Here is a 15,280-nt window from a genome sequence, read left to right as displayed (position 1 = left end):
CTTCTTTTGAGCTATTCCATCCTACACAGCATGCAATGTGGTGGCATTAAAAACAAAAGTGTTGGCCTATATTTCTTTAACACTATTACAAATTTAATAATGTAAAAACATGCCGGCAATAATATAGCTCTTTTGAACGTTTGAAAATACTATGTATTACTGTTATGACACTGGTGTTTGTTTTAAATAGATCAGAGATAATTGACTGCATTGTCACCATGCAGTGTAAATTGTATTCTAGTCACCACTTAGTGCGGGATCTACATAAGGACTTGGTGTCCTGAATGTTCAACAAGTAGCTGGCTCTCTGCTCACCAAGCATTCAGCAAGATAACAGAGCAAAGAATGCACTGTGCTAAATAATCTGCCATTCCTTACAATGGACTGCTAATACTGGATCATATGGGGGAATTAAAAGCATCTTGTTCATGGTTAATGTCACATGTATATATTCTGTAGAGCTTAAGGGATGTGGGATTCCTTTATATCTCACCATGCATTTTTTTTAAAAATCACATTTTAAATTGCTTCTGATTCCACTCTTGTAAAATTATCTACCATTTAATATTTATCTATGAGGATAGCACAGCATTAATTTGTACCTTGGTGGGCTGATTACTGCCATCGCTGGTGAGGATTTGGGGGGAGGACATGTTGGGGGTGACAGGGGTGAGATGGCTTTGTAGCTGTGTCTTTGTATGAGAATATTAGCAGAAGAACAGGTTGGAAAACTGTAAACCCCATTAGATCAGGCTCATGAAGCCTGCAATTCTTGCTTACTAGGAACGATGCCCCATTTAGCATAGCAAAACTTATTTGCAAGTATACTTGCCTCGGATTGTTCTCTTAGTGTCCCATTATTGTTTATAATATGCCTTTGGCAAGAGGATGACACAACTCTTTATCAAAGAGAAAATTAGGAGAGGTGTTGTATCTAACATTTGCATTAAATTCAATGACATACTGACAACTGCAATTCATCGCAGTTGTTTCCATAAATCTGACAGACTGCCAGAATACTTGTTGAGTTGCATCTTTTGGCCTTAAAGAGCCAAGATGTGCAGTTATTCTCCTATTGTTCTCTTTCCAACTTTGAGAAGAAACATTATGGAGGCCAGTAGCGAGTTTTTGCCATTTATCTACCGGCTTGGGTTCAATTGCTTGCTTCTCTTAGACTAGTCAACGAGTGCCTAATTACTTACCTGGGTTATTTGTCCGATGTGACTAGTTTTAAAGGAGGGTGCATTTGAGCAATCGGGAGGGTGACGGACCCAGTTCCCACTATTCCCAAGCCATGGTAACCTCTCTATATAACTCTCAGGGTTGGCAACATGAGGGGCCAATTGTACTTGACAAGGAGGTTGGGTTTGCCTCAGAACCTCCTGTTATTGATTTCCACTGTACATAATTCATATCTGCAACAGTCTTGTGTATCATCTTGTTTCTACTGTAAATAGAGACAAGAGTCAGAACACAGTTCATGCCTTTTGTAATGGTTTCGTTCTGGCACTAGTGGATGCGAATGACAAACTGAATCCAGGCACTCACCTACCTTTCAGAGGTGAATGGCCCAGACACAATGAAATTTGCTGATCACTGAGGATTTGGTTCCATAAGCACAATCTGCCCTTTGATGCTATCTTTAGGTGGGCATTTTGACCAGGTTCACCTGGCTCGTAACTAGTGTCTCTCCCTCAAGATTTGGCAACCACAATCCATGTTCTACTTGATAACTTTAATGTTCATGTAAGGCAGGCAACCCCAAACTCGGCCTGCCAGATGTTTTGGGACTACAATTCCCATCATCCCTGACCACTATAATAATAATTTATTATTTGTACCCCGCCCATCTGGCTGGGTTTCCCCAGCCACTCTGGGCGGCTTCCATAGAAACCAAAAATACACTAAAATATCACACATTAAAAACTTCCCTGAACACTGGTCCTGTTATCTAGGGATGATGGGAGTTGTACTCCCAAAACATCTGGTGGGCCAAGTTTGGGGATGCCTGATGTAAGGCTTCCCTTGGAAAGTACAGTGATATCTCAGGTTAGAGATGCTTCAGGTTACAGACTCCACTAACACAGAAATAGTACCTCGGGTTAATAACTTTGCTTCAGGATGAGAACAGAAATTGGGCGGCAGCGGCAGCACAGCGGCAGTGGGAGGCCCCATTAGCTAAAGTGGTACCTCAGGTTAAGAACAGTTTCAGGTTAAGAATGGACCTCCAGAACGAATTAAGTTCTTAACCCAAGGTACCACTGTATTCAGATGCTGCAGCTAGTACTGCATATGGATCCCCATGTTTTTGACTTGGGAGAACCACAGTTATCTTACAAGTGCTGCACAGGCTTCCTATTGGCTTCTTCTGGGCACATTTCAAAGTGATAACGCTTCACTCTTTAAATCCAGATGTTTCTTAACTACAGCTGACCGCTGACCATACTTGCTTGGGCTGATGGGAGTTGCAGTTCAGCAACATCTGGAGGGCCAAAGATTCCCTAAAAGGTAAAGGGACCCCTGACCATTAGGTCCAGGCGTGACCGACTCTGGGGTTGTGGCGCTCATCTCACTTTATTGGAGCTGGCGTTTGTCCACAGACAGCTTCCAGGTCATGTGGCCAGCATGACTAAGCCGCTTCTGGCAAACCAGAGCAGCACACGGAAACCCCGTTTACCTTCCCGCCTGAGTGGTACCTATTTATCTACTTGCAGTTTGACGTGGTTTCAAACTGCCCTACTTCTGCCTTAAAACCTTCTGTTTGGCTCCAGTGTACCATGGGGAATAGCTCTTGCTTTATAATTGGCACTGTGGCTAGTCCTTTTCTGTATCCATTGTAATGCAAGATGCATCATCTTTGAGCTTAAGAGCAGGAACTTTCTGACAGTATCATCAGGAGAGTATCTATTCCTAGGGATATCTGGGCAGGCAAAACTTTAGACACGTTTCATAAATGGCTGGAAAAAAAGGACATTTTAGGAGGGTATTTGGTCACCCTTCAGTTCTGTGAAATAAGCTATGTATATATTAATTTGCACATTGTGGGACCACTTTGGTTTTAACAAGAAAACAAAAATTGTAGTATTATGTCAACTATATGTAGTGTGTCTTCATATTCTGCAAATAAAAATAACCTCTCAAAGTGAGGTTTTCCATTGTCTCTGGATCTTTCTCCTAAACAGCACTAGTTTTTCCCCCCTTTCCATTGGCAATTATTTTAAAAGTATTTATAATTCATACATAACAGCTGACACAAGCATGTTAGCAGAAACGCTTTTAAAATCAATTTCTTCACCCAGGGGAAATGTTGTGTAGATGACACTTTAAAGACAAGAATAATTAAGTGACCTTTCTCTTACACCCCCTCCCCCACACCAATTTAAGCACAAATCTGGTCTCCTCTGAGCTCTTTGAAATTCCAAGAACATTCATTACTATGGGAATCTTTAACCTTGTTGTGTGTTGTTTCATATACCTTTTAGGAAATCAAATCAGCATTACAATCTAATTTCCACAGTCATCCCAACACAGAGCATTGTGCTAACTTGTTCCTTTCAGTGTTAACAAATCTTTGGAATTGTCAAGCTATTTGCCTCCAAGAAGGCAGTGTGTTATATAGGGTAATGATTATTGTAGGACCAAATTTCTATGGTCCACATGAAATTAATTGGGTGTGGGATATAGTCACAGAAGGACTGGGTTTCTTTCATTGGGTTGTCCATTTGACTATGCTGGTGGTCGCAAAAAAAAAGTGAGCTAAAGTATGGAATGGAGCAAGTGGTATTATGATAGTTCAGTTGTTTAGAGCGTGGTGCTACTAACGCCAAGGTTGCAGGTTTGATCCCCGAATGGGACAGCTTCCTATTCAGGTTGGACAAGATGATCCTCAGGGTCTATGATACTATGATATTTGTATGTCACCAGTGTCAAAGCTTAGCTTTTTCTTTTCATGTTTTAAAGAAATGAGAAGTATTCTGGAGAGGTAATGTTAAGATATTGATATCTACATTTTAAAGTAGTGTATAACTGGCCACAGGGTTACAAATTACTTCTGTGTAAATATATGTTCTACTACCACAAGTCTTCTTCAACAAAGAGCTCATTGTGGAATGGCCTGTTGATGTCCTGTGTTTTGAATAACTGTTTGTGCTATTCAGAAGTCAGTCTTGTATTATGTGCACTAATGAATGGGATCTAAGGATACAATCTATAGGAATGTGTCCAAGCAGTTTCTTATTGATAGTGGTAGTACTGTCCCTATTTTGGGGCAAGTAGTAGGGAAAGTTGCCACCACCCACATGGATTTCCCAGGAGACTTCCTCAGCATATTCTATCTATAGAAAAGGGGTTATATCAATGCCTGAAGAACTACCAGTCTTCTCTAACAGGGTGGATAGAAGAATGACTTAAAGCAGGGAAATGTCATGGAATGGTGGGTCATGCAAGAGTTAGAGAAGTCTTACCCAAACTACTGCTTTCCAGTTGCCTGATCCAAAACATTTGGAGGGCACTCAATAGGCTGAGTTAGAGTGATCGTGGAGAATGAGACATAAGACAGGGAGTAAAGAGCTATTTTTTTTTTAAGGCAACCATTTCTTCTAGTTCAGGATATTAAAGCTATTTTTTACTTACCAAATGGCTGCTTGTTCCAGCTCTGCTATAAATAACAATATTTACTGGTATTTAAATTATGGTGTTCAAGATTCTGGATTAGGAGATCTCTCCACCTCTTCTGACTTTAAATTATGCACTCGAGTCAAGATCCTCCTGCTCTCTGTGGATCAGTATATGTTGGTAGCAGACTGCTTTAAGGAATGTTAAGGAAAGTCTGAACTTGGTGGGCCTATTGAACATTTTGGCCAGTGACCTCTAAGGAGACAGGGTCTTATAGAGGATCCTGGAACTTCACATCCTAAAATTTGGCTGTGATACCAACTAGGAGTGTTAAATATGTTTTTCCAGCTTTGGCTTGTACCCTTGGCTGTGAAAGTCTTAGAAAATTGTTCTTCCCATGCAAATCTGTAATATAAATATGTTTTGTGTGTTTATGCTTATTGAATTTTAGCTCTCATGAAGCACAAAAAATGTGAAGAAGTGTTCTTTTTAATTGTCACAATTTTCATATTGTATATTAGTCCCACCAACATTTTTATGGTTGCTTTATATTTCTTTGCATCGTCTTTTCTTTCTCCTCATTGAAGTTTCACCTTATATGCACCAAACTTTTGTGTCCGTCCTGTGTTCGTCCTTTACATGAATATTTACCCTATTTAAGCAGCATAAAGTGCCCCAGAAACATTTTTCCTTCAGATAAGTTGATCCAGACCTATAAATTTTAAGAATTAAGCCTAGCAACTAGATATGTGACATTTATTGAAATTCATTCTTTGCCATTGAGCTCATTGCTTTTAGAAATATTGAGAATAGTACGGAATTGCAAATGCAATTTGATTAAATCTGCAGTTGTTACTCTTTGCCTTCTGAAAATTGATTTCCCTCCCCTGAGCTCCAGTTGACTGCTGATTAAGAGCTCTGCACTGAGTTGAATAGGTTACATTTGTTTGTTTTCCCCCCTTTGTGCAAGTTTTAACTGGCCATGAAATGCAATGAGAACCTAATATAATCCCGCCTCTGCTGTAATGTGTAAGTTTACTTAGAAATAGCTGTTTTGTGTCTGAAAACTGGATGACACATCTTTATGTTCCATTGTAGGAAGACAAATACCTTCTTATTGTAGATGTTTCCTGTTTTTGTGTGTGTGCTGCGGCTGAACAAGCCTTCCTTCCCATGTGGACTTTTGTTAAAATTCCTTAATCTCAAAATGGTTAAATTGAATATTTAGCTGTCACATGCAACATGGCATGTTCTGGCAAAAGGGAGCCTGGCTGAAATTACATACAGTGGTACCTCGGGTTACATACGCTTCAGGTTACATACGCTTCAGGTTACAGGCTCCGCTAACCCAGAAATAGTGCTTCAGGTTAAGAACTTTGCTTCAGGATGAGAACAGAAATCGGGCTCCGCTGACGCGGCAGCAGCAGGAGGCCCCATTAGCTAAAGTGGTGCTTCAGGTTAAGAACAGTTTCAGGTTAAGTACGGACCTCCGGAACAAATTAAGTACTTAACCCGAGCTACCACTGTATTAGATCCATGTCTTGGAGTCTCGTGGCTTCTCTTTAACTCTGGATCTGTGGCTTGCTGAGTCTCACAGTGAAGTTTCCCTTGTGTGTTCATATGAATTCCTAGTTCCTACATCTCTTCCTGCCGCACGCCCTTTATTCTGGACAATCTGCCTACTCACTCTTCTCTGCACTGCTTAGTGAATCTAAAAACCTCAAATCCTAGCATGGCAAGAGTCACTTCACCATAAGTGGCATCCAGCCAGGGGTTTACTTTGTTCTTTCCGTTCTCCTCCATGACATCAGGGCCTTCAGGCAAGCAGAGTGGCCACAGGAAGGGAGATGCAAGTCATCTGGTCCAGGGCTCCCTCAAACCTGGCAGCACCTCTGGCCATAATGCAGTGATGTCATGATTCCTCAGCTTGGAGCACATTTGAAAATAAATCCCATTGGTTATAATAGAACTTAAGTTAGGTATACTTAGAATTGTACCCCAAGAGCTGACCTACCTGGAGACAAACCCTGTGATAGATGGGGTTTTTAGGGGGTGGGAGATGTGTACACAGTTATGTTTGAAGGGTAGCTGCAAGTGCAAAGACTGGACAGCCAATACTGCTGTTTGATCTTTGGCAATTGCTTGTGGCACAATTCAGGGACAACATACTGGTAAATGCTTTTTCTTTCACAGAAACAAATGTCACACATAAAACCAGCCCTGATATTTTTATTTGGAATTCCCATACTAGTAACAAAAAATGGAAGAATTTGCCCAAACAAGCCTTTGTCTTTGAATCATTTTCAAAACATTTTTTCGTAGAAGTCTTCAGGTATGTTGTAATTCAGAATTTCCCCCAGGAAGGTACATTCTGTCCTACGGAAGGAGTTAAAATAAAATATTTAAGTGAGTAATTCTTAATCAGATGGGTATTCAAATCTAAGAAAGAGATTCGAAAGTACTGGCAATTAACTGGATCTGTTTCCTGATCCCATTCATGTAACCTAGGCAAGAAACAGAAGCTGATGAACTTGCTTTTAACATTTGATTTTATCCGTATTTTTAAGAAATGTTTTACATTCCAATTAAACACTATTAAACAATCTTGAATAAATAAATAGCTGCCAAATTCACAATTGATTTTATGATTATTCACAACTGACCATTTCGCATAACTATCAACTAACAACAAATAATGAGTTCACTTCTTGCTATCTTCTGGAATGTGTTTTTTGCCTTGTAGCTGCAGAAAATCTGGTGAGAAATTCTTGAGTAGGTCACTTGTTGTTCCTGATAAAATGCTGATAAAGATCTTCCAGCTGGTTTAAAATTTATTGGACCTTTGGCAAACCTGCAAAGCCCTGCCTGTTCACTGGAGTAATGTGTTCCCTTTGTTTAGGACTTTTTAAATTAAAAAAATATTAAATTATATAGACACGTGGTAACATTTAGTAATGCTCTGAGATGATTTGTGGTTATTAGACATGTTAATATATTATACCCAAGATACTGGGTGTTTTAAAGTTGAGAAGCAATGGCTTGTGTTCAGATATTCTGCAGGCAGATGGCTTGTTCAGTTTTTGTCACTTTGGCAGCAAGGAGATTGTAACTTGATTTCACCAACTTTTCCTTGATTTATGAATTCCTTCTTGACTTCTCGGAATGGTTCATGGAGCAAGTAAAGGCATGTCCCAATAAAAGCATGTGTGACCCTAATGAAAGAGGCCTTGGACATCATTTTGAAAATTAAAAGCTTTTATGCATGTGCTTTTTAAATTTGTTTTTAAAGTTTTCAGGGGTAGACCCAGTTTCATGGCTGGCGCATAGCTTTAGTGGAAGTCTGGAGACAGAGCCAGCCTTTCCATTCTGTATTTCAGTGGTTCCCAAGGAGGCAGGGGAGGAGAATGAGTGAAAGCAGGAACTGGTGTTTATTGGTCATAGAATTGTAGAGCTGGAAGGGAACCTGAGGATCATCTAGTCCAGCCCCCTCCAATGCAGGTATATGAAGCTGTCCCGTGCTGTGATCAAACCTGTAACCATGGTGTTATCAGCACCATGCTCTAACCAACTGAGCTATCTATGCAGCAAAACTTTTTAAAGCGTTGGCCCTATTCTACGCCATGCGGGCTTCGCTTCATCCAGCAAAAAGTATTTGGCTACCCTGGAGACAACAATGGGAAGGCACTCTGTGTACAAAGCTCTGAGCTGCTTGAAGGAAGGTCAGATAACAATTGATACATGTAATTAACCTTATGTTAAATGGGTAGAGTGTATACTTAAAGCTATGGTTTTCCCAGTAGTGATGTATGGAAGTGAGAGCTGGACCATAAAGAAGGCTGATCGCCGAAGAATTGATGCTTTTGAATTATGGGTCTGGAGGAGACTCTTGAGAGTCCCATGGACTGCAAGATGATCAAACCTATCCATTCTGAAGGAAATCAGCCCTGAGTGCTCACTGGAAGGACAGATCCTGAAGCTGAGGCTCCAATACTTTGGCCACCTCATGAGAAGAGAAGACTCCCTGGAAAAGACCCTGATGTTGGGAAAGATTGAGGCCACAAGGAGAAGGGGGCGACAGAGGAAGAGATGGTTGGGCAGTGTTCTCGAAGCTACCAACATGAGTTTGACCAAACTGCGGGAGGCAGTGGAAGACAGTGCCTGGCATGCTCTGGTCCATGGGGTCACGAAGAGTCGGACGTGACTAAACGACTAAACAACAAACAACAAATGGGTAGAGAACTAGATCCAGCCAGCGAGTCAGAGACTTGTCTTCCCCACTTCCATTGGACAACTTGGATAGTTGGATGGGAGCATCCACTGTCAAATCACCTGGCATGATAATGACATCAGGTGACTGATACCCGTCAAATGACTCAAGAGGTTGCTGTAACAGCTGTTCTGCAGTTCCAGCAACCTCCTTTGAAGACAGAATGTGCCAAAAGGGGATCCCTTTAACTACAGTGGTCAGCTGATTGTCAGTTACAGGGAGCCGCTTTGACCTCTCTGCAGAGAGGACAATGCTCCTAGAAAACCCCTGAGTATTTCGCCCTCGCCAGAGAAAGCAATTTAAAAACAGAACTTTTTTATGTCAAGAGGAAGCAGCTTATATGCAAAGTGCTGGAGGAAGTGTTTTGAATCAATGTAGTTTCCTCTAGCCCATTTGGATGCACTGTGGAGTTCCTAGTGCAGCTGATCCCAGCTGATTACTGGGGCTTCGGTTGCGCAGGGCGCTCACACCCTGACAACCAGCTGACAGTGGATGCTTCAAAGCACCTTGCAAAGAACTTTGCAACCCTGTTTGTGACATTGGCACAGATAAGGAGTGTCTCACCCCATCGTTCTGCCCAGACACTGAGGTCCAGCGCCGACGGCCTTCTGGCAGTTCCCTCACTGTGAGAAGTGAGGTTGCAGGGAACCAGGCAGAGGGACTTCTCAGTGGTGGCGCCCGCCCTGTGGAATGCCCTCCCATCAGATTTCAAAGAAATAAACAACTATCAGACTTTTAGAAGGCATCTGAAGGCAGCCCTGTTTAGGGAAGCTTTTAAGATTTCATGAATCATTGTATTTTAATATTCTGCTGGAAGCTGTCCAGAGTGGCTGGGGAAACCCAGCCAGATGGGCGGGGTATAAATAATAAATTATTATTATTATTAGGCACGTTGGCTGTTGGGAGTGGCTTGGTCAAAATGAGCTTGGTGGGTCAAATGGTGAAGAATGGTGGGTCCAACATTTGACCCATAATCTTGGAATGCTGAGAGAAGACAGTGGTACTGGGATATTTCGCCTTTGCAAAAGGTTCCAGGAACAGCAGTTGTACAATGGGCCTCTATAAAGAAATGCAGTCTTTTTAAAAGGTCAAACTTGTATGATGGGTGTTTGTGTGTGTGGATGGGAGGCATGCCATCATTAGGGTGGCCAAGACATTGGCCACTAGGTGGCTATGGCATTTGCAAAAATGCAGGACAAATGGCTGCATTAGCAGTGGAAGCAACTGCATTTTCCAAACGAGACCATGTTTCCTAGGTGGTAGCTGTTCCAAACAATGTCCATTTATTTGGCTGGGGTTTTTTAAGTATAAGAAACTGATCCCACCCAACATAAATCCTATCTGAATGGAATGAAAACAACCCCACCTTTCAAAAGCAACCCTACACCCTAAACATGTGGCTTTTCCAAGCAATATGTTCCAAGATGCAAGTGGGCTTTAATGGATTTATGATGATGCATATAACAATAGGGATTCATTACAAATGTGATGGTCCTTGGATAAACTGTGGCCAAGAGGAAACATGGTAGTCTCCATTAATTGTACTAGAGATAGCATCATGCCAAGAATGAGGTGAGCTGTGAGACAGGATGAATGGCCGTAGTAATTGACAATGTCAACACCTGGAAGGCAAAACAGTGGTGCCTTGTGCTCAACAAGGTTGTTCAGAAAGTAGTAGTATTTTTTTTTTTTAAAAAAAAGCCTACTCAGATCTTTACTTCTGTTCCATTAGAAATCACTATAATCTTAATTAGAGTTTTAATCATTTTTGTAGGAGGTCGTATCATCAACTATGCACACCAGTCTGATTTTCGCACCAAATATTCCCCAAGAAAACCCTTAAAAATGGAGGTTGTGACTTGCAAGTTAAAACATTGTACATTAACTGAGAACTTTAATATATAGTACTGTAGTTCATTATTAAAAGTGTAGTTTGCACACAAGTGTCAAATTATCTCACACAATTCTTGTGATTTATTATTATTATTATTTGACACTGAGAGTTCGGTACCTCAAGGATTAGCACAGACAAGAGATAAAGCAAAAGTAAAGATATCATATCAAAAGGAAATTAGCTCTCCCCCCTTTCTTTTCTACTAAAGATAAATAGCACACTAACAACAGGCTCAGTTTAAAGGAATTTAAATCCAGTACAAGTGTTAGAACTTATTCTAAAGCAGGCATCCCCAACCTGCAGCCTTCCAGATGTTTTGGCCTACAACTCCCATGATCCCTAGCCAACAGGACTAGGATGATGGGAATTGTAGTCCAAAACATCTGGAGGGCCGAAGGTTGGGGATGCCTGTTCTAAAGAATGCCTCTGCAGACATGGGAGAACTAGGATGTGGTCAGGAGAAAAGAAAGGGAGGGAAGGATGTTGGCTGAAGGGATGAAGGTGGCATCGGAAAGGGACAATTGGTGCTGATTACAGCTGCTTGTTTTCAGAAAGAGAAGGGGAGGTTGTCAGAGGAATTGGGTTTTGGATTTTTTTGGATAGTGGGCCTTTGGGGAAAATCAGAAGAAAGCTGGTGGGAGACCTTGGGGTCAATGACTGAGAGTAAAATGAGTCTGTTTTTGCAGTAGGTGGGTATGCATAGTGAGGAAATGGGGCTTGAAGGTGAAACAGCCAAGGAGGAAAAAGTGGGCATAGCAAAGGGAAGAAAGAGAGCAGGTCTCCTCTCAGAAGAGGAACCTGATTGGGTAGAAAATGAGGGATATGAGGGCTTTGTCAGCTAATTGGTTTGCAGTGGGGCAGGGAGATTTGATACTTGTCCTTGTTCTGTAAGGTGGTGTGTGTGCTAGTGTGTTGGAGGTGAGCGTTCCTGTTCAGCAGCAAAAAAAAAAGGGGGGGGATATAGAAAGAAGGGAGAAAAAGGAGAAGGGGGAAGCCTGCAGGAAAGTTCCTGGGCATAAGGTTTGAGGCAACTTGGGTATTCAAAGATTCCTAACTGCTGAATTGGAAACCGCTATCTCTTGATGCTCAAGTTGAGGTTAAAAATTAATATAAAAACAAATATTGCAAAGCCTCGTCTTCCTGTTGGTGGATGGGTGTTACAAATCTTCAAATGGTGCCAGCCAGGCAGTGGCGTAGCGTGGGGGGTGCAGGGGGGGCCGGCCGCACCGGGCGCAACATCTGGGGTTAGGGCAAATCCACGGGTTAGGGGGCGCAAATTACTTGCCTTGCCCCGGGTGCTGACAACCCACGCTACGCCACTGCAGCCAGGAAAAGCTTGTCCAAAACATTTGCGAAATGGCTTCCAGATAGGCATCTTCTGCTGTCCAGGTAAGATAGAGTAAAGAGATTAACATATATTTGGGCTGTTCTGGAAGGAGCCTCAGGTTATTGAAATTTATTTGGATAGTGTTAGTGGGGGGTGGGGTAATCTGGAAGGAGTGGTGATTAGCTGATACTACCTTTGGCTTAATGTATCTATTCTAGAAGGAGTCTGACATTCTTTTGTTGATTCAGATTTGCAAATGATAAGGGAGGGACAGTCATCAATGGGTGTTGCAATTCAGTTTGCTTTGGAGCATGTATACCTGGCTTCCTGTAATGGAATTTTTCTTGAAGCCTCTCCAGGCCAGAGTGGAACCTCCCTTTTCAGGTACAAGCTACCATAGCAAAAGCTGGAGTGTTTTCAGGAGTGCTTCTTCATAAGAGGTAGCACTATAAGAGGTAGCATTGGTGCCAATATCTGCAATGTTAAAGTGCATAATATCTACAAAATAGCGGGGGGCGGGGAGGCTAACTGATTCGACCAGTCATTTGGAAGCATGTGTGGAGACCATCTTGTCACAGATACACAGCCTTTATTCTTAGTATAAAAACTAAAAATGCTGCTTTTCACAGCTCCAGATTTGTAGACAATCAAGTCAAGGGAACTTTCTTGCAAGTCAGGGGAAATTTCTTCCTTCTCCCTCTGCCTTTCATTCAGCGTTCCACCCATTATCAGGTTTTTCTTAGCATTTTCAACAGCGTGCCTTAACTTGTTACAGTTAATCTGGAACTCTGCCTGTTTTGTTTTTCATGTGTGTTGTGTATATGCTTTTAATGTAAGCTGCTCCATAATTGTTTAGGCAATGAAGAGTGGCTTAGAAATATTTGAAATAAATTTTTTTAAGTGGTGGGTTTTTGTTTTTTTTGAGAAACTGCTACTTCCTGGCCTAGCTTTCAAGCTGCTGGAGCACCTTCTTTCTTCTAATTATCTATACAGTGGTACCTCAGGTTACGTACTTAACTCATTCCGGAGGTCTGTACTTAACCTGAAACTGTTCTTAACCTGAAGCACCACTTTAGTTAATGGGGCCTCTTGCTGCTGCCGGGCCACCAGAGCCCAATTTCTGTTCTCATCCTGAAGCAAAGTTCTTAACCTGAAGCACTATTTCTGGGTTAGCGGAGTCTGTAACCTGAAGCGTATGTAACCTGAAGCTTATGTAACCTGAGGTACCACTGTACCAGCATCATAGTCATATGTTTTGGACGCACCATAGCCATAATTTTATTTCTGGTAATGGAGGTCAGATCCTTTCTCACTGGACATCTTCCACTGAATTGGTCCACTAATTGGTCATCAGCTGTAATGTTCTCCTATGGCATGAAGCATTTTGGAAGAGTCTCACAATTGGGGTAAAAATTACCTTGAAAGCAGAACTAATAAGTGTTGCTCATGTTGCTCAACGTGAATGCTGCAGGTTTTAAAAATTCAGCTCTGCAAAGGGTTTTTGTAAGCTCCTGGGATACCATTGAATCCTGCTACCATTTTTAGTGATATTATTAAGAAAAGCAAGGACTTTGTTATAAAAATAGTCATAGGTTTGAATCCAACATCATGTAAATCCAACCCAAAACCTTGAACAGATTTTGGAGGATTGCAGTGTGGAGGAGAGGAGCTGGAGTTGTGTTGTGGGAGCAGAAATATTTTCTGCTCATTCATGGGCACAGTTGAAAGCAATCAGTGGGGCTCAGGATGCAATGGTGATGGTGTTGAGCCCCACTGCTGTAGACCATGGGGTATGGATTGTAGCCTCATTTTTAAAATTTTGTTTGAGTAATCCTATGAGGCAGCCACTGTTCTGTTCTTAATCATGGGAAACTGAAATCATCATCATCATTTAGCTGTTAATTGTCTTCTAAACCACTGTCACAAAGGAATTAGACATAAAGAAAGCCTGTCAGAACTAAAAATGTCTTCAATTGTTTCTGGAAAGTACAGACAGGGGGTGCCTGTCTTATTTAGAAAGCTATTTCAGAAGAACAAGGGCAGGCAGCCACACTAAAAGCCCTGCTCTGAGTTATTGCAGAGCAAGCTTCTGAGATCTCTGGAACTCTAATAATTTAGAGCTGCAGAGCAATCTAAGTTTCTCTGAAGTATGTGTGAAACTGGTTGTGAGATGCTATTTGTTCAAGCTGTCCATTCTCCTCTCTCCTCTCAAGCACCAAACTTTTTTTTTTTTTAAAAAAAGGTGCATTACCGTTTAGATTTCCTAAAGCAGAGCTTGTCAGCTCAGATCCATATATTGATGTTAGTCCCTATTGTCTGCTTTTTACTTCCATCTGTGTTCTTTTGTAAGTTTTGGTTCCTAGGCTTTCTTTTGGAGACTTTGAGCATTTTCAGCTTCCTTATTATGGACTTGATCCTTCAACCTTTAGCTCATATAGCAGCACACTTCAACAAATGTTGACTGATATTCCACATTCTTAGTTTTTAAGCAAAGCTATTGATCTGCTTTATTCTTTTGGAATACCGGTGAATATTTTTGAAGGTTCGTTTTATACAATCTTTTTAAAAGCCTGTAGTGCCATTCTAGCTCATCACTGCTACTTCCAGAAGCAGCAAAATAAATCTAGTTGTCTGACACAAGCCCAAGAGCTCCCCTTATTCTTATGGGTTTAAAGCACTACAGCAGGTAACAAAGGAGAGGCTATGATTTGTACTGCACTCCAGTCTGCTTGCTGTAAATTATTGTTAAATGAGTAAAAGGAACAATATATTTTCTTCAGAATGGATGCCTGTGTTTAAGAGCCTGTTAATATAAGCCTGGCAAAACAGTTGTTCCATGAAAAGCTGTTGTAAAATACACTAATATATTAGACCTATCAATAGGATGTGCATATAAATGAATTACTTAATCTGCTAACAGATAGGTAGCCGTGTTGGTCTGCCATAGTCAAAACAAAAGCACCTTAAAGACCAACTAAGTTAGTTCTTGGTATGAGCTTTCGTGTGCATGCACACTTCTTCAGATACACTGAAACAGAAGTTGCCAGATCCTTCTATATAGTGAGAAGGTGGGGAGGGGTATTACTCAGAAGGGTGGTGGGAATGGCTGATTGGCAGATAGCTGTGATGAGCCTGTTGACGACTCTTAATGACTGCAATAGGTCTTACAGGAAAAAGC

At 41.4% G+C, this 15,280-nt stretch overlaps 1 protein-coding gene across 4 annotated transcripts in view; it reads left to right on the top strand.

Moving 5' to 3' along the window:
* The window catches only part of MET (MET proto-oncogene, receptor tyrosine kinase), a 97,537-nt gene that overhangs the window by 5,471 nt on the left and 76,786 nt on the right, over window positions 1–15,280 (top strand). The window contains exons 1-2 of one of the 4 annotated variants that reach the window (XM_083574318.1): window positions 11,636–11,963; window positions 12,105–12,164. The exons of the other annotated variants lie outside the window; for them this stretch is intronic. The gene's annotated coding sequence lies outside the window, so the exon portion shown is untranslated. Of the gene's footprint in view, window positions 1–11,635; window positions 11,964–12,104; window positions 12,165–15,280 lie in introns of those variants that run through there. 4 annotated transcript variants of the gene reach the window in all.

This window comes from Podarcis filfolensis (assembly GCF_964270895.1).
Source record: "Podarcis filfolensis genome assembly, chromosome: 10".
NCBI lineage: Eukaryota > Metazoa > Chordata > Lepidosauria > Squamata > Lacertidae > Podarcis > Podarcis filfolensis.
Note: the sequence above shows the minus strand (reverse complement) of the source record. Positions and strands in the feature narration are given on the sequence as shown.